The following is a 17657-nucleotide window of genomic DNA, read 5'->3' as shown; positions in this document are numbered from 1 at the left end:
TGCCTAAAAATCGAACTACAAAATGACTACAACAAGACTATGAAATGACTAACTACAAGCTAACCAAAATGAGGCCCTAAGCCTTCATATTTATACAAATTGAGGACCCCAACAGTCCTCCTAAACTTTAGGGACTCGGCTGCCCAAAACTTGTAGTTAACAGCAGTCCTACTTGACTTGCTTGGCTGCCCTTGTGCTAATTGATTTGGTGGCCTTTGAACTCCGAGCTGATGGTGGAGAATTCGAGGTAAGGGCCCATAAATTAAGGGGACACCTTCCTACAAATCCTCTCCCTTGTTCTCCCACGAATTTGGCTGCCAAGTGCTCATTAAAACCTTCAATTTTGTCTCCAAGTTGACCAAAAAGGCTACACAAAGCACCCATTAGACTTGTTGGCATAATGACTAACCCAATTCACTCTATTAGCATAAATATAATAAAAAACATGCAATAAACTAATGAGAATGGTGGATTAAGTCGAATTAGGAGGTTGAATGAGCCCAAATAATTATCCATTTTTGGGGCTCATCATCACCCCCCTACTGAAAGTGTTGCTCATCCTTTGAGCAACCAATCTATCTCCTCATCTTTGATGGCCTTGGTGGCCTCCCTGTCATGCCAAGCTTCTGAAGTGATGTCCTTTTCTCTGTCATGAAACCATGCTTCTTTGTTCTTCCCACTACTTGCTCCTTTTTCTAGAGAATTCTCAGCTTTGGTATGATTGTGCAAATATACTCAATCTGATGGTGGCAATGGTGGTGAAAGGAGATGAAATCAGTGGAGGAGGGAAGAAAAGAGTGGCTGCATGCCTCCTCAACAAACGTCAAGCTTCAAATCCCTCTCCATACTTGATTCTGGCCTGCCCAAAGGCTTCTACAAGATGTTTCTGGTAAAAATACAGAACTTCCTGTAGAAAGTCCTGTAGCTTCCTGTAGAAGGTTGAACCATGACTAAATTGTGCTTGAACCCTAAAAAAAATGAGTGTTCATGGAGGGGATGGATGTGAGGATGCCTGGGAACTTGGTAGGGACCCTTTTGCTTGTGCTGGGAGGTCGTTTTCTGGCTTCCTGTAGAATCAGTCAGTTGGCTTCCTGTAGAAACAGTTTTCTTTGATTTGGCTTGCTTAGCTGGGGGTGCCTTCTCTTTGACTTGTGTTTTGGTTGCCTTGGGTGTGCCCTTATTTGTTTGGACATTCTCAGTCCTCTCTGCCCGGGTTTGCAACCGCTTCTCCCTTGGCGTCTGTGTTTTTACTCCACCCACAGCTTTGGACTCAGCAACTTGTCGTTTTTCTTGCTTTTCCTCTAGCTTTTCCTGTTGCTTTACCTGTGGCTTTTCCTGTGGCGGTCTGTCTTGGGTTTCCTTACCCCTGGCTTTCTCTTCTGCCTCAATGTGCTCCCTTTCCTCACTGCTGGATGAAGTGAGTTCCTTGGCCAGAATTCAGATATAATGCTCTGTTTTGGCTTGTGCTCTGATCAGAAGGGGAATTCTATGTATGGTTTCCTCCTTTGATTCTCAAGACAGGGTTTCTCAGATGTTTGTATCTCCCTTTTCACCAATTCCCTGGTTATATTGCTGCTGCTGCCCCAAAACTTGACTGTCAAAATGAAATTAGGCTCTCACAGACAGAGTGCAGAGCTTAATTTTCACACCCACCAGCATACATATAACCATGTAAAATTCACAATTTTCACACAGGTTAGCCCTAACAGTGATTTATCTTTTCTACAAGAGAAAAAATGTTTTAACAGGAACTATGGAGGAGAATATTGATGCAGAACCAACGAAGAAATTTCATGAAACCACAAGTAAACTGCTATTTTGACCCACAGGAAGACTTGTTTTAACTTTTCCTACTCCAAACAATTTAATTTACCACCTTTTGAAATTTCATGCACAGGTATGGCGTTTTTCAAGCCTACCTCTCTTCGAAACTCCAATTTGTCGAAGAAAAATCCATTTTCTCTGCTTTTGAAAGCTGTGTCGTACTTCCTGGAGAACTTCTTCCTGTAGAACGCTGATAAGCAGGAGGGTTTTTAAAAGAAAATGGCCAAGAAAGCTTGGTTTGCTGCTATGGAGCTTGTTGCAGCTGCAAGGACGAGGATAAACTAGAAACAATAGCTGTGAGAGTTCGATGGCTGTTTATGAAGATTTTCATTGATGGAGGGTGAGCTGGCCAACTACACGTTGGCCCCATGCAGACTGTCGGTCCCCACTGCAGTGTTTAACTATTTGTTCTTTGCCTGTAATCACGTCCATCAATCACGCTGAAGTTTAAACGGTCACCACTGCTTGTTTCCAGATTTCCTCCTGAGATGGCTGAGCACACGTGTCGTATCCACCCACCGAGCGCTGTTGAACTAGATGAGGGTGGCCAGTTGGTTGGCCACTGATTCTTTTAACCACAACCATCTCATTGTTTACACAGTTTTCAAATTACATTCATGCAATCAGAGGAACGAGTTTAGTCATGTACCTGAAGTCAAATGGCTGTTGTGACCTGTCATTTGCTGCATGCACTGGTTTTTGTGGTTGCATGTGGCTTGGCTGCTAATTTTTGGTTGTTTTCCTTGTGCAGGTGTCCTCTGGCCGGATGCATGCTGCAGGAGTTCATTTCCACGTTCAGATCTGCACCTTCAAGCTGCTGCTACTGAATTTTCACAGGACCAGAACTTGTTTTCGCCATTGCTCCCAAACGGTAAACCAGATCGATCTGAAAATTTCCGAGCATGTTCCTATCATCATGATGCACCTCCCATAGCGAAATTGTGATCAATGGATGCACAAATTTCGAGAAAAATGGAAAATGGCTGAAGATTTCAGAGATCAATTTCTCAGAAACCGTGCATCGAAATTGGCTAAAACTACTTGGGTAGGCTACTATCACCCATGTGCATCTCCCCATGAAACAGGTTTTGAAACGGATGCACGGATATGGAGAAAATGCAAAAATGGCTGATGGTGATGGAGGATAATTTCTTGGAAACCGTGCACCGGAATTGGCTGAAACTGCTCAGGCATGTTGCCATCACCCCTGTACAATTCCCCGTAAAATTGTTTTTCAAATGGATGCATGGTTTTCAAGTTATGGAAGAAACAAATTCTGTTCTAGGTATTTTTGCTTCAAGGCATTTTGCAGTTTTGTTGCATGGTATGAAAAACTGAGCTTGGGTTGTGATGCAGGCATGGAGATGATGGAGGAGGAGTTTGAAAAGTGCAGGAGGAATTCTGAACCCTTGAGGAAGCTACCATGTTCGCCAAACCACCTTTTTGAAATCCATTTCTAGCTTCCTACAATTTCTACAGGAACTTCCTGTAGAAGCACAAGGAAGAAGCACAATGAGGTCGAAAAGATGATGTAAAAGGGTGAGGAATGGGAACATGGATGCTTGCAGGCATAACCAATGGATTCCAAGCTTTAGATCCCCTTCCAAAATCAAATATGGCTCGCTTGAAGGTTCTACAGGATGTTTCCTATAGAAATATAGAACTTCCTCTAGAAGGCACAAAAACTCCTTTGTCTTTGTTTTGAGTGATCCTCCTGACCTGCAATGTCATTGCTGCAACTTGAAATTATTCAATGAAAATTAGATTTATTTTTCTTTTTCTTTTTTCTCTTTTTTTTTTTGAAAAACAACTAGGGTGCCTCATGGAGGTTTTCACCCTAATTGCCCGCCCTGGGCGCCTCCAAGGGAGGTTTTCACCCAGAGATCTTATTCTCTTTTCTCTTTTTTCCCAACCCATTGACCGCCTCATGGAGGTTTTCAATCAATGAGCCAATCTAAGGCGCCTCCAAGGAGGTTTTCACCTTAGATTTCTATTTTCCTCTTTTTTCATTTTTTCTTTTTCTTTTTTCTCTTTTTTTCTTTTTTCTTTTTTTCTACCCTACCCTACTTGAAAAACAAAATCGTTCTCAAGTATAAGAATACTTCCAATGGAGCCATGTGCACATCAAGATTAGAGATAAACTGATGTGGAGGCTTGAAATGCATGCTTTGACAGCTATCCAGATCTCAGAGACCAAATGATTTGACTTTGAAGGGATCAAACATAGCTGAAGAAGAGAGTACTGCTGCAACTTAGTGACCTTCTGAAACCATATCTCAATATAGCTCTGATATCCTTGGTTCTTTTGCTGATCTAGATCATGTTTCATGTCACCCTCTAACATGACTTTCTCATCTTCCTCTTTTTGCTGATCTTTCTCTTGAATACATGGAATATTTGATGGTAACCATGAGGGATCTTTCTTTATCTCTGCTTCTGATGTCTTCTCTTCATCAAGTAAAGCCCATGGCTCTTTGATTTCCTCTTCTGAATCTTCTTTTGCCTGATGTGGTCCTTCAATGCTTTCAATATAGTCTCTTTTTTGCAATACTCTTCCTGAGCTATGGTGAAGATCATTGAGCTCAAGAGGAGTCATTTGGACATGTTGTGTCCCAGCATTGCAATTGTGTTGAGCTACTCCAATGGACAGGTTTGGAAATGGTGGTATGGGTAGCTGAGTGGGGGTGTAGATTTGAGATGGATGCGGATGGGGTTGTGGTAGGGTAGGTATTTGGGGTTGCCTTGGTGGAGGAGGAGGTGATGGTTGCGGTTGAGCAGGTGGTGGAGGAAAATAAGTGGGAGGAGTGTTGTACTGAGGCCTCCACCCTTGATGAGGTGCATTCCACTGAGGCTGTGGCTGAGCATAAGAGTGAAACGAATGAGCAGCTGGTTGGGCATAATATGGATCTATGAAGGAACAAGGAGGAGGTGTGAACCAGGAAGGATGAGCAGGGGGACCCCAAGAAGGCATGAAAGTGGCTTGATAGAGGTCATAATAGGTCTTGGGTGTCCCTTGCAGTTCATGCTGGTAAGATCTAGGTCTATGCAGACTCCTTTGGTTCATATAACAGAGTGATTCAGTGGCTCCTTTGGTTCTCTGATATGCAGCTTTAATTTCGGGCAAGGAAGGGCACTGATTCGTAGGATGGTATTCTTCACAGATGAAACACACTTCTAGGGAGTGCATTGGACATTCGTTCCTAGGATGCTTTCTAGTGCACCTAGGACAGAAGATGTTCAAAGCCCTCTTGGCTTCCTCTTGCTTCCTTTGGATCTGTAAGGTATCCAGTTGCATGGCAAGAAACTGCCTCATATCACTCTTGAAATCTTCCATATGATTTTCAAATTCGTCTTTGGACAAGGGACTGCTCCCAACATTTCTGCTTGTAGCCATTTGCTCTAGAGGAATGGTTTATTCTTCTTCTTCCCTTGAGGTTCTTCAAATATGTCTTGTTGTCCACCTAAGGGTTCTTTAATCACAACCATCGAAGAAGAGAGAATGTTGGCTGTGTGAAGCAGTGGGGGTGTTGTGCAATCATTTTTCTAACTTATCTCTACTCCTACAAGGCAGGAAATGAAATCCTTTTGGTTGATTTCTGATTTTTTCTACTTCTACCTGCAAAACTGAAATAGATTGAACTGCAACTAGCTATCTTGCTAAAATGAAAATGCGGAATTGAAATGAAAGCAGGAAAGGACTAATCTATTTTGCTCAAATGAAATTGCAGGAATGAAATGCTAGTCTACGCTTGCAGAATTGAAATGCTAATCTACGCTTGCAGAAATGAAATTGCGGAATTGAAATGCTAATCTGTGAAAGCGGGAAAGGCTAATCTACTTTTGCATAAACGAAATTGCATAATGGAAATGAAATAAACTACTTAGCAGAAGATTGTAGTGGAAAATAGAAGAAAAGCGGCAATCACCAATACTCTGACGCTTCCCCGGCAACGGTGCCAAAAAGATGGTGGGCTCCAGTATTGTAGCAATAATGCTACAACTCCTAGAACTCCCTTCTTTAATTTTATCAACCCGGTAGTTCGTAACAAACTTGGAAGTGACGGTGCTGTATGCACAAGTACTAGCTCTTGCCACAGCTGTCACTTGGTCAGCTGGCACAAGTCCACTAGGAGCTTAAGCCAACTTCTATGAGCTCTTAGAAGAAGCTTTTTAATTGATGGATGAAAGCTAACTCGAAGGAAACTAATCTAATTGCAAAAAGAAATTGAAAGCCAAAAAGAAACGCAAACCCTAGCAAACCCTAATTCTACCAGCTAGTCCTACTGACGCAAAGGAGAGCATGCAAACTACTGAAAGAGATGCCATTACTTCTATGAAGGTAAAATGCAAATGTCTAAGCTATCACTATCTGAAGAAAACATCTTTTTGTATTTTTGATTAAGTTGTTGGAATTATCATGCATGTGCTTCTAACTATTTTTGACTGTGCAGAGGTGGATCAAGGAGGAGAAATGCTTGGGAAAGGTTGGGAAGGTTCAGAGAGGGTCTAAGGGGTCCCTAACACCCTTCCAGAGAGTCTCACAAAGTTTGGCTGCCAAGAAACCATGTTTATGAGCTTCTACAGGAAGTCTGCAGGGGTTCTACAAGATGTTCAGGATTTCTACAGGATGTTCTGTAATTCTTCTACAGGATGTTTCGAAATGGGATTTTGGAGCATGGATGGAGGGAAAAAGATGGATGAATGAGTATGGAGGTGAAATAGGGGTGTGAAGAGGTCTAGGACTTGGTGGATGAGGCTAAGGAGCGATTGGATTTGTTCAAGGATGGAGGAAGCGATGATGCACAAGAATGTAGGAATTAGGGCAAGGTGGGGAAAGTATGGCAAATGAAGGGTACGAATCATGGACTAAGGGTTGGAGCAGATTATCTGATGGATTATGGGTAGATAGAGAAGGATAACAGGTGCTCTGCAAGTTATTTTTCGAATTTAACAAATGAAGACTTGGAAAATCAAGAACCTAATTACCTTGACCTAATCTGACCTAGATAATAGCAAAAGAAATGGGACAGAAGTTTATTTGCACAAAATCAGATGAACTAACTATGCAACTAAGCAATCATAACCCTAAGCATGCAGTCAAAACTGATATCAAGTTTGACAACTAAAAATCCAACACTAATACTTGCATGGTGAAGCAAAATAGCGTTTTTGTGGGCAGCAAGGTCACCTTTGTCCCAACTCACGATCCCACTGAGGGAGAGGTAAGATCATAGGTGCTTGAGCCCCTTTTTCCAAGGATCCTTTATGTTATTAATCTATCCAAATCAATCTGAACATGAAAATCTACTTTAATCATCAAAAGCAACCTAAATAACACAACAAGTTTTAAATCTAAATAGCAGATTTTACTCTAAGAATGCAGCAAAGACACATGAAAGTAAACAAAGGAGGTACTGGGCGCTTGGGATGGGCCCAACCCCAAGAGATACAACCTCCTAAGAGAGATTTAGAGCTGGTGCAAAGCTGGATTCATCTTTATTGATCAAGAAATGAAGAGTTACATCAAGACTGTCCACAAGGAGAACTTGAAAATGAGCTGACAGCAAAACTAATCTATTGCCTAAAAATCGAACTACAAAATGACTACAACAAGACTATGAAATGACTAACTACCAGCTAACCAAAATGAGGCCATAAGCCTTCATATTTATACAAATTGAGGACCCCAACAGTCCTCCTAAACTTTAGGGACTCGGCTGCCCAAAACTTGTAGTTAACAGCAGTCCTACTTGACTTGCTTGGCTGCCCTTGTGCTAATTGATTTGGTGGCCTTTGAACTCCAAGCTGATGGTGGAGAATTCGAGGTAAGGGCCCATAAATGAAGGGGACACCTTCCTACAAATCCTCTCCCTTGTTCTCCCACAAATTTAGCTGCCAAGTGCTCATTAAAACCTTCAATTTTGTCTCCAAGTTGACCAAAAAGGCTACACAAAGCACCCATTAGACTTGTTGGCATAATGACTAACCCAATTCACTCTATTAGCATAAATATAATAAAAAACATGCAATAAACTAATGAGAATGGTGGATTAATTCGAATTAGGAGGTTGAATGAGCCCAAATAATTATCCATTTTTGGGGATCACTATTCAACACATAAGAGGAAATCAAGGAAGGTATTTAGAGGGGTGAGACTCTCACGTGACGGGTAATTCAGAATAAATGAGAAGAGAAGAGTGATGTAGTGGAAAAAAAACATAACAAGTGTAAGAATGTTGAGGAGCACATGATAAGATCAATGCAAGATGGTTGTGTTGCAGGAATAAATCTGCACATTATCAATGTATGAGAAGTTGAGATGATTGAGAAGTAATAGCAAAAATGGACTCTGGAATCATACTTATCAGGTGGAGACACTGGGTACTATGGGACTTCTCTTGGTGTTCTCACAGGTGGAGAACTTAAAGGTGGACTCTAGATTCTTGTGAGAGCTATTAGGTGGAGGCATGGTGTGTTATGGATTCTTGCTAGATTGTAGGTTGAGACACTATGGGATCTAGTTTCTTCTAGTGTAAATTGGGTGGAGACACTATGGGTGTTGGCCTCTCATTTTGTTACATTTTCCCATACTTCATTTAGCCTTTTTATTTCTCACAACCAACACTTTTTTTGTGTAAGGTTCAAAATTTTATTACCGAAGGAGAGCATTCCAAAAGATGGTTCTTTGTACCACTGGCTTTCCTGTAGGGAAACTAGCCTAGTAGCACATATTGAGTAGTTTAAGATTACATATGTCTCGCTTGAGAAGTTCAAAAAACAAAAATAAAAATTGCTTGATCCCATAATAAACTTCAAGAGGTTACAATCATACTGGCTTTGTTCTGCAGAGCTATCCATACAGAGTCAAAACAGAAATAAACTACTCATGATAAATTACGAAAATAATTATGACCATTATGGAACCTGGAATTTTTATGCACTAGGTTGCCGAGGACTTAGGTCGATAGAGCCCAAGAGTCCAAGGCACGTGGACCCCACACTATATTTGTTCTTCCACTTGAGCATATATACCCATGAAGGAGCCATGAACCATGAACCAAGAGTTGCTATTTCTTTCCAGATATAGTTGAACCTTTAACCACCACCCTGAGCTTGCAATCACTATGAAGCCCAAAACAAGTAGAGGACAGAGGACCCCGGTGAGCCTTAACGACCCCTGGGCTTTTAATCATTGAGATGGAGTCGAGGTCCAAATTCGAGGAATGGAGCCACTAGAAACCAACTAGTGATTTACATTTAGCCTGAATGAGATCAAGATTACTCACAAATTGTGAGAAAGAAGATAATGCTTCGAGAAATTCGAGACATGAAGGTAAACCTAGGAGGCCTACTGAGACTCCAAAGCCACCGTGCGGACATGGGAGGCTGAAGGTGGCTAGTTGATAATTTTTTTTTGATGCTAACTCACCACCACTAAGAAGACCAAAACCGACCAAGAAATGGTCCAACTAGAGAATGGGAAGATACTATTAGTATGGCATCCATGTAGGCCTTGTATAGACGAAATGAAGGTATATGGCATAAATAATACTAAGAATTGACTTGCAAGATGACATGCTGAAAACAAAAATGAGTTTGAGGAAGGATGCTGACTATCCATGATGCCACTCTCGTTCATAGCTGAGATTAACCTCCCCATGTAATGATGTAGTGTAATGATGAGCCAAAAAGCTGAACAAGATCCTGTGTACAACAACCAAGGCCGAGTTAATGTGTTGAACATAGGGGAATTTAACAAATTGTGCAAAGAGTTTAAATGATGGGACATGTGGTCTTTTCTCCCACTTAGCCCTATCATGACAATGGAAAACGTTGGGCTCAAGCACCCATTGTGGGGGACGCTCACAAACTACAATTGAAACCACATATTTCCCATGTTATTACACATTCTGAGCCACTTGAACCCAAAACCCTTAGACACACATTTTGAGGTAAATGTTGCTTATAATCATTAATTCCTACCTCTCTTATATATTAAATGAATTTTAAGCTGTTTTTGCTAATGAAAAATTATTTAGCTCAGTTCCTATACCGATAGTTCAGTTCTAATACCTAATCATGGTTATCATATTTACACCATTCTAGAAGAAATTTTTCCACATGGGTTTTGAAGGAAAAGGTATTAAAATAATTGTATGTTATTCATATCACACCTAGGTTGCAGGTGTGAATCTCCAACTCAAAAGGAACGTTACATGTCAAAGTTTCCACACAATCAAAATTGGGAGTTATTCTTGAGGCAATGAAGGTGAATATGACAATTTTGGAACATGGGTTTTGTTCCCAGTATGACAAATTGCTTAAGTTGTAGATCGTTTTCCAAAATTCAGTTTGGCTTGATAGATATTCTTGGTTCTTTAACATCAATATGCCTAAAATGCATAATTTTTCCCATAATTAAAAATAGTGCCCAAATTTGAGGAAAGTACAAAATTAGTGGTCATCACCATAAACGCGGAACAAATCTTAGCCATGAGGAATTATGGAAATGATATGTTGTATCTCATTTGTATTTTGGGGAGCAAATCACCCAATCTTACTTTGGATGATTTAATTTGCTAATTTGTATCTATCTCATAGTTAGACAATTTTGAGATTGGGAGATTGGCTTTGATCCACCCTAATGGCCCCTTTGTACAAATATCAAGATTTAGAATAGAGTTGGGAGTTGTTATTCATTCATTTTGTAAGAGGTTTGGGATAGGTAGGTTATAAGAGATTCATGGAGGCAACAAACTAGTGTGTTTCCCTTCTTCTAAACGATGTCGATTTTCACCTTAATGAATGTTGCTTGTTCCTAATATTTTCCATATAATCTTAGTTGATTCAAGTGTTATTGGCAACATTAATTAGGTTGAGAATGATCTGTTAATCTTGGGTAATGATATGCCTTTTTATATTGTTAGCTTAGTTTATGTTAATTTGTCTTTATTGCTTTCACATAGCTTTATGTTTTTATGCCTTGGCTTTAATTCCAATATTTTATTTCGAGAAACTAACCACAAGAACTATAATCCTTCATGTCTTCAAGTCCAACCTGCTATTAAATGCATGAACTCTATCTTGTAGTGAAAGATTGGATTTCGAGGTTGTGCCAGGGGATTTGAGACAGGAACAGACGAACGATCTTTAGTTTCAGTTTGTGTTGATTCTCATTCATTCTTTCCTTTTAAGGACATGTTATTTGATTGTTAATTTCTAGTAGTAGCTGCCAACATTATATTATATTATATTCAGATTTAATCTTGCATATATTTTGCTTACATCTCCAAGTATTATGATCATAGTTTGATAGTTAAACGTTGGAAATATAATACATTTAGTTTGAGCAACATTTTTGGAATCATTGTTGAGGAGGTGATATAAATAAATTAAATAATTGGTATTATTTTCTTAATTTTTGCTAATAATTATGAGTTAAGGGAGGAGAAACTGTAAGATGCAAGGACGACCTTGTTTCAAAATTTCTGAAAAGGGTCCTAACCTACTGCATCCACGTTAGTGGGATTATCCAAAGCCTCGTTGTGTTGTTTTGGTGTGTTTCTGTGCAAGTGTGTCTTTTTTTAGTTTGATTCATGGGAAGGAAGAAGTTAACTCGTGATGAATAAATAACTAGTGACACTAGATCTTAGTAGCATGAGAGTGTCCAAATACATGACAATATTTTCATTGAGATTGTTTTCTTTTAGTATATTTCATTTACTTCTTTAAGAGTTTTTTATTTGGATGTTGTAAGAACCCCCCACATACTAATATATGTGCCAGACAAAGAATTATCAACTAGAAAGAAGAGCTCAAGATTGATTAAGCGTTTGAAGAATGATCCTCAAGGAGATCTCTCGAATTTTAGCAACAATTGGAAAATTTTCGACATCTCAGGAAGAACAAATCTTGGTAGCAATCATGAACATATCTTCCCCTCTAGAAGTGGTAGAATAATGAGATATCCATGAGTCACCTTTACTAGAAGAGCTAAAATCCTTCTTTGATCATCCATGTTAATTTGTTGTAGAGACTAAATATTCATGGGATGAATCTAATGAATAACAACCATTGGAACATAGGAAGAGGAGTTCCTAACATTCATAGATTCACCATTTACAAAAGAGACCAACCATCTAATGGAAAAAGATCTGTATTACATGAAAAAGGAGGACATGTTGAGTGGACCAGATGAGTAAGAGAGCCAGGAGCATTATGACTACATTGAAATTTGGTTCCAGACAATCATTAAGCCAAAATACCACTCTCTTCTTCAACAACTCTTGACACCACATCATCCATTGCAATTTGTTTCTCATGCTCTGGTATACATTTAATCCTATCTTTCAAACCTAAGTATGAGTATACTTGTTATCCTATAACACACATGGCTTCATTGGAAATACTCCTACACTTGAAGGAGAATGTTCTTTTTCAAGTGTGTAGGACAGTATAGTAAATAAATGAATAAAATAGTAAAGATAAAAATAAGTATAGTTGTGAAAAATAGGCACCGACACAACTAGACATGAATCTTGTTTGAAAACCAGGCAACTGGCATGCAAGTTTCACAATAAATTGTAAGTTCGTTTTGGTTTCAATGGTTCTTCAAATATTCTTGGTTTTATACTCAAGTTGGCTGATGTGGGATTCCTTAAGGTCTACCTTCCAATAGATCTCATCCCATTGACTTAAGCACCTTATCTAAGACCAAGATAAGAGATGTTTTTTAAGTGCCTTGGAGTTTGCATACATTAATGGTAGAATTCCTCACTAAAAATAGGGGAATACATTAATGTATATTGATTTCTAGGTCCCATAGGTGACTCAACTTCAGCACATCCATTCATACATGTTAGAATGCACTCTTGAACGTTGACACTCATTGACATCAATGATGGGTTGTCTTGCATTGGTTAATGGCATCCATGAATGGTCGGGAATCCAATCATTTATTTCTATGTTCAACTTCAATAAAAATTATTCACATAGATAGAATTGTGTTAGATACGAGTTTATGGTTCATGATTCTAACATTAGTTGCAACAACATGCCAACAAAAAAGAAAGGGATCCACTCTCCAATATTAGCTTATAATCCTCTTGTTTCAGGGTGGTTTCAACATTCTTTCCTTTAAGTATGTACACAACCTCAATATTAGTTTAAGACACCAACAACATATCTCTATCAACATCAACATTCAATTTCATCAACCCAACGTTCTTTAATTACATTGGTTGTTTCTAATATTTTTGCCTCTAACAGTCATATTCAACAACTATAAGTAACTAAACAAATTATGAGGTAAAATACTTTTAATTCTCAAATTTATTAGGGATGAAGGAAATATATTTGCAACTTCTAGTATGCTTGTCATTTCACTCTTTCCCCTACTTGATTTCATTTTCCATTACTACACAATGCCTATTATATTAATTATTTATTATCAATTATGTCAACCTTGAGCTATGGGCCTCTTTCATGTTAATTCCATTTATTCTTTTCTTCCAAGATCAACGTAATTAAATTTTTATGATAAGTTTGAAACATGATTATTGCAAAGAAACTCCCAATGAAATGGTTGATAGGGGTTTCTTTTAGACCATTTCATCTACACTATTTGGGAGGTTTTCAAGTTGTAAATTGAAATGGTGAATTACCCCAAATGTATTTATTTGTAACACCTTAACCAATAAATTTTTCAAAATAGGGAAGATTCTTGAACAACCATGTTTTGTAATCTTAAGTTAGTTAATAAACCTTACATCAGACATTAGTCCTCTAGGCAGTGGGCATTAGGATATGAACAGGGTAGCTGTAACAATATTTCATTCTCATGATTTGGGGTTGAGAAGGCATGTTTTGATCCAAAGTTGGCCAAGAAAGAGCACTTATATTGGGGCGGTTTACCTATTAATGTATGTAAATCTATCCACTCAGTCCCAATCAGTAGATTACAGAGTTAATGTTTCCAAACATTCAACAACAATTGAGGGAGTTCTGGGTATGTTTGTTAGTGAAATGAATGACTTTTCTATATTTAATTTAGATGCTAATAGAACATTAATACAATTGTTTATGGCATCACTGTGAAAAAAAATAATATGAGGTTATTGACAGCTTCATATATATGTTATCCTGTGCTGAAAAGGACAGGATTTTTTTCCATATATCCCTCTTTAAGCTTCCACACCACTTTTTTCACTAGATTTACCCAAATTCTAAGAGGGCTTGGCTCAATCAAGAAAGATTTGAAAAACACTTACAAACATATGAGCCAAAGGTACAAGATTAGCCAGTGGTACCAATGAATGAATTTTCTATATTTCATTTAGATGTTAATCCAACATTAATGCAAGTGTTTATGGCATCATTGTGAAAAAAAATAATATGAGGTTATTGACATCTTCATATATATGTTATCCTGTGTTGAAAAGGATTGGATTTTTTCCATATATCCCTCTTTAAGCTTCCACGCCACCTTTTTCACTAGATTTACCCAAATTCTAAGAGGGTTTGACATAATTAAGAAAGCTTTGAAAAACACTTACAAACATATGCGGCAACAACAATTGAGGGAGTTCTAGGTATGTCTGTTAGTGAAATGAATGAATTTTCTATATTTCATTTAGATTCTAATCCAACATTAATACAAGGGTTTATGGCATCATTGTGAAAAAAATATGAGGTTATTGACATCTTCATATATATGTTATCCTGTGCTGAAAAGGATTGGATTTTTTCCATCTGTCCCTCTTTAAGCTTCCACACCACTTTTTTCACTATATTTACCCAAATTTTAAGAGGATTTGGCACAATTAAGAAAGCTTTGAAAAACGCTTACAAACATATGAGCAAAAGTTATAAGATTAGCCAGTGGTACCAATGAATGAATTTTCTATATTTCATTAATCCAACATTAATACAAGTGTTTATGGCATCATCGTGAAAAAAAAAATTAGGTTATTGACATCTTCATATATATGTTATCCTGTGCTGAAAAGGATTGGATTTTTTCCATATGTCCCTCTTTAAGCTTCCACACCACTTTTTTCACTAGATTTACCCAAATTCTAAGAGGGTTTGGCACAATTAAGAAAGCTTTGAAAAACACTTACAAATATATGAGCCAACAATAATTGAGGGATTTCTGGGTATGTCTGTTAGTGAAATGAATGAATTTTCTATATTTCATTTAGATGCTAATCCAACATTAATACAAGTGTTTATGGAATCACTGTGAAAAAAAATAATATGAGGTTATTGACATCTTCATCTATATGTTATCCTATGTTGAAAAGGATCAGATTTTTTCCATATATCCCTCTTTAAGCTTCCACACCACATTTTTCACTAGATTTACCCAAATTCTAAGAGGGTTTGGCACAATTAAGAAAGTTTTGAAAAACACTTACAAACATATGAGAGAAAGGTACAAGATTAGCTAGTGGTACCAATCTTGTAAGAGTTTTGTTTGTAATTTCTTTTAAGTGTTCTCGATTCAAATTTTGGGTGATCTTTTATTTTTTTATAACAATGTCTATTGTAAACATCTCATTTTCATTAAGACAACTGCACATGGTTTACCAATGGTAGCTACAAAGAATGGAGGACCAATGAACACGCATAGTACTTTTAACAATGGACTATTAGTCGATCGCCATAGCTAATGCATTTTTTAAGCTCATAGTAGACAAAAACCTAAGGAATGAATGTCATCGTAATGGATTCAGAAGCATTCATTCATTTTCATGGCTTGAACATTGCACAAAATATTTGTCTTAGGTAGTTGTATGTAGGAGGCCTTCCTAGTGGAGATTGACACTCTAATGGATACTACTATGGATAAGGAATCGATGGGTGATTCCGAAGGACATCCATGAAAAAGGATCAAGATCTGGTTTGACAACCATGGCATGCATTACAAAATCCTTGTCTTACTTCATGGTGGGCCATATCAAAAAACGTGGAATGTTAATAGCTTCGTGGGACACTTGCCATTATTAATAGCACACAAAATACATTTTCCATTATTATGGTCAGACAAAATACTCAACAAAAATGGGGAAGGAAATTTTGGCTAGGTTTTGGAATGTTGAGATCGGGAAACAAGAGAATTTGTGACTGTCAAAATTGTTTGTGGATTATAGAGATATCATGAAGCAACAATGGTTGAAATTGATGTGTCCCATGAAGGTTATTATTATGATAGAAGTGGTACAAGGTGTGTTTAGATGCGGAACTAGAGACTATGACAATCATATTTGCATTGTTCTTGAGAAATTTGGACCGAGTTTATATTATTTTCTAAGGAAAAAGAATTACTGTCCATTTCCCATTGATATTGCTCGGGAGCTTGGAAAATAACTTTTGGAGTTTGTGGCATATATGAACCCCTTGCATCTTATTCACATAGATTTGAAGACTGAAAATATAATTTTTGCATCATCAGAGTACAAGAAGGTTCCATATTATAAGAATGGATTGAAGAGGCTCTCACGTGGCTTTCACAAGATGTAACATGTTACATGAGATTTCCAAAATCAACTGTAATAAAGCTTAAGTGGTTTTGGAAGTGCTACATTTTAGGACCATAATCATAATTCTATAATTTCTACAAGGAATTATATAGAACCTAAAGTGATTTTAGATCTTGGATGGAGATATCATGAAAATTTCTATAGTATTGGATTCATACTTGTGGAGCTTTGCGTGGGGGAAACTTTGTTTCAAATACATGAAAATATGGAGCATCTTTCCATGATGGAAAAGGTATTGGGGCCATTTCCAAAACATCTAAATAGGAAAGTAGATGCATGATCTACAAAGTATTTTTGACAGGGGACAAGATTAAAGGAGCATCTTCAAGAGAAAGTATTCAATCTGTTAATTATTTATCTTGACTATGGGAATTTTGTATGAAACACTATGCATTCGAGAAGACTTGGGATGCCTTTTTATTACTACCAATTGTGATGTTGTTGTTGGGTTTGTGTTATATTCTTTCCACAACTAGCTCTAAGAGTTGTTACGTTACATTGGGCACAGGGGCGTGGGGGGGGGGGGGGGGTGTGAGGCAACACCCCCCCTGAAAGGGGATTTGTAGGGGGCTACCGCCCCCTTGCAAGGGGTCAGGGGTAGTGCCCCATGTTTTTATTTTTATTTTTTTATATGCGGACCCAAGGATAGGGGCTAGAACAAAGGATGGTGGGCAAACCTACCCATGGTTTTCATGTAGGATGGTTTTTTCCCATGGTATTTTGTATATCTGGTTAAGGGAACTATGGTTATGCATTAATCTAGGGTTAATGGATTGGGGTTTATGAATTATTTGACATGCATATAATGTATTATGACATTGAAAGGAATATAATGAAAAATCAATCTAGTTTTCTTAGTTTGGGTTCCAGGAGAAAATATCTGTGTATATTTTATGTTCTCACCATTGTATAATTTTTTGTCTTAAGAATCTATTTGTAGGTAATTTCTATATAGGGTTAAAACCTATAGTTGTTGGTCATTTTAATGACGCACAAGAATGGGTAGGATGTGGTTCAATGGTTGATACAATAAAAGGATTTTCTCAAAAGTAGCCTTTTGTTTAAAGAAAGTCATCACTTTTTATGATGAACTAAAAAAGGTAGATATATGCATGGTAGGAAATAGAGTGGACACTGATATTTTATTTGGAAAAAATGGTGTTTGGAAAACACTTCTTGTTCTTTCAGGTGTCACTACTATATTCATGCTTTAGAGCTTTGAAAAAAATATTCAACCATATTATTATACAACTAAATTATCATTTCTCCTTATTGAGAATGGCATTGAAG

General features: G+C 37.8%; 1 pseudogene; it reads left to right on the top strand.

The window, feature by feature from the left end:
- Window positions 1-16647, top strand: part of LOC149263995 (serine/threonine-protein kinase AFC2 pseudogene) — a 74650-nt pseudogene extending 58003 nt beyond the window's left edge.
- Window positions 16648-17657: the final 1010 nt, after the last annotated feature.

This window comes from Pinus tabuliformis, chromosome 6 (assembly GCF_031772625.1).
Source record: "Pinus tabuliformis cultivar Carrire ecotype Pingquan chromosome 6, CPIR1, whole genome shotgun sequence".
Lineage (NCBI taxonomy): Eukaryota > Viridiplantae > Streptophyta > Pinopsida > Pinales > Pinaceae > Pinus > Pinus tabuliformis.
The sequence above is the reverse complement of the archived record's forward strand: the minus strand, read 5'-3'. Positions and strand labels throughout refer to the sequence as shown.